The sequence below is a fragment of the Saccopteryx leptura genome, chromosome X (assembly GCF_036850995.1).
Source record: "Saccopteryx leptura isolate mSacLep1 chromosome X, mSacLep1_pri_phased_curated, whole genome shotgun sequence".
NCBI lineage: Eukaryota > Metazoa > Chordata > Mammalia > Chiroptera > Emballonuridae > Saccopteryx > Saccopteryx leptura.
The window spans coordinates 61977444-61980287 of record NC_089516.1 but is presented as its reverse complement, the minus strand read 5'-3'; the positions used below and the strand labels follow the sequence as shown (position 1 = coordinate 61980287).

Sequence of the window (2844 nt, the reverse complement as noted above, 5' to 3'; positions counted from 1 at the left end):
AACCCCCAGCAGCACGGAAAATCTCCAGCGTTGGAATTAGTTCTCGCTCCCTCCCATGCGTGGCTTTCCCAGGGCGCTGGGGCTGCCCAGAGACTCTGCCCTCGGCCCACAGAAAGGCCTCTGACCCTGCCTCTCCGTGGGGAAACACAGGCACCCACTCTCGGGGCCTAGGAAGAAATCTCTCGCCCACTAACTGCGCACCAACCAGGAGACCGGGTAAAATGGCCGCCCCGCTTGTCTTTCTTTGTTTGGGTTTGGCGCGAGTGTTAGCTTGTATTGCCCGGGTTGCCACAGGATCAGTTTTTCCTCGGCTTGGATCTCCGTGCCACTGCCTGGTTCGCCCGTTTGTGCCGCAGCCTGGATCTATTCACCCCCTTTGCCCGCCTCAGTTTCTATATTCACAGTTACCAGAGAAAGTCGCCCTGTTTAGGTTAGTGAGGAAGGCGGAGCATTTCTTACTCCCTATTTCCTTTGGGGTTTGGTTATATATTTAGCCAATTTTTCACTCGACCATACCTTTGGGTGTATTGCGAAGCATCTGGAGGCTCCAAGTATAGGTTTTTCTGTTTCTGGTTGAAGATCTTGTTGAGTTTTGGGGGAGATTTATCGGAATCGCTTCCTACCCCACCATTACTCTGACGTCATCTATCAGTAACTTATTTTTCATTGGCAATTTTTCTTGCTTTGTGTTGAACCATCTTTGTGGGTACAGGAATTCCAATTGCCTTTTGCTCTTCAATCATATCTTAAATTCCTTCTCTAAATCAGGCTATTTTGCTGACTTGCCTCTCATGGACTTTTTGTGCCAAGGCGTTTTCAGTACAATTTCTTTCCATAGCCAGTCTTCGATTGATTTCTCAGTTGGAAGAGGACCAAACTCACGTTGAGGTGCATAATTTCCATTCACTTTTGCAAACTGGATCACTTTTAACTTGAATTCAGCACTGTACAAAAATCTTTCCTGAGCCATTTCTGGGCAGAAAATGGCAGAACGTAACCTACAGTAATATACCTTATACCAGTAACAAGTGGGAAACAATGAACACAAAGATAACAAGCATGAAAAAGCAGAAAATGCAAGTAAAGAAAATCTACAACAATGTGATCAAAAACAAGTGCAAAAAAAGAGAAAATTCAAGTAAAAACATCTACAACCAGTATATAAGATGCACCCAGGTTTTTTTTTTTTAATTGTTTTTTTTTTGTTTTTTTTAAATATGGAACGCTTCACGAATTTGCGTGTCATCCTTGCGCAGGGGCCATGCTAATCTTCTCTGTATCGTTCCAATTTTAGTATACGTGCTGCCGAAGTGAGCACGATGCATCCAGGTTTTAGACCCCAAGTTTTCCAAAACAAGGGGAGTCTTATAAGTGTAGAAATTCAGGTAAAATGACAACAAATCTTAGAGGGAAGAAAGAGAGTGAGAGAGTGTTAAGAAAAGGGAGGTAGCCTGACCTGTGGTGGTGCAGTGGATAAAGCATCGACCTGGAATGCTGAGGTCACCAGTTCAAAACCCTGGGCTTGCCTGGTCAAGGCACATATGGGAGTTGATGCTTCCTGCTTCTCCCTCCCCCTTCTCTCTCTCTCTCTCACTCTCTCTCCTCTCTATAAAAATTAATAATAAAAAAAATTGAAAAGAAAAGGGAGGCAAAGGGGAAGTAATGGGGGAAATGGGGATGGGGATAAGGGTGTTATGTCAAGTGGGACAATTGAATTCATTTTAATACAATAAATTAAAATTAATAAAAATTTTTTAAAAATTTTATAAAAATATGAAAAAAGAAAAATATAAGGCAGTAAGTATCCTTTTCTAGTTTTTACTGTTCAGAACTTAGCAAATGTATTAGCATCTCTGTATTTACTCCCAGCAGTTAATTAGACTCCAGAACATTAAAAGATAAAAGAAAAATTAAAAAGTAAAAAAGAGTGTTTTGAAGTTTGTGAGAACTGGCCTTTCTCTCTCTCTTTCTTTCTTTCTTTCTTTCTTTCTTTCTTTCTTTCTTTCTTTCTTTCTTTCTTTCTTATCTTTCTTCTTCCTTTTTTTGTATTTTTCCAAAGTGAGAAGTGGGGGGCAGCAGACAGATAGACTTCCACATACGACTGATCGAGATTCACCCAGCATGCCCACCAGGGGGTGATGCTTTGCCCATTCAGGCCATTGCTCCGCTGCAACCAGAGCCCTTCTAGTGCCAGAGGTGGTGGCCATGAAGCCATCCTAAGCACTTGGGCTAACTTTGCTCCTGTGGAGCCTTGACTGAGGGAGGGGAAGATAAAGATAGAGAGAAAGGAGAGGGGGAAGGGTGGAGAAGCAGATGGGTGCTTCTCTTTTGTGCCCTTGTTGGGAATCAAACCTGGGACTTTCACATGCCGGGTCAATGCTCTACTGCTGAGCCAACTGACCAAGGCTTGGCTTCTCTTTCTTGGACACTATTCAGAGTGGGTTTTGACCCTAAGAAAAAAATGAAAAATGTTCTCGCAACTGAACAATAAATATTTTTTGTTTCTTTGTTCAGTTTTCTTTGATTATATTAATTGGAGGATAAAGAAAGAAATATAGCTTAGCCTTTTTAGAATGAAATCTTCACTACCAATGCCTAGTGTAATGGTCTTTCCATGATATACAAGCTGTATAAGTGGCATTATTCAGGCTTCGAAGACTAAGCAAATGACACCCACAAATTCCTGATTGCATTAGGCAATAGCTTTAAGTTATTAAATGTTGAAATATATTTAACATTTAAAGTGCAGATGACCTGTGGTATGAAGAATACTACCAGATCATAAAAGATATTGTTTAGTTACATAGTAATAAACTTTTAGAGTGAGAATCTAGAAATTGCAAG

The 2844-nt window shown here is 41.2% G+C and overlaps 1 non-coding gene across 1 annotated transcript; it reads right to left on the bottom strand.

Annotated features, from left to right (window-relative positions):
- Nucleotides 1-1211: 1211 nt before the first annotated feature.
- On the bottom strand, nucleotides 1212-1318 carry LOC136386578 (U6 spliceosomal RNA). The gene has a single exon (XR_010747948.1). It is a non-coding gene; the product is annotated as a U6 spliceosomal RNA (small nuclear RNA).
- Between the last annotated feature and the right edge of the window lie 1526 nt (nucleotides 1319-2844).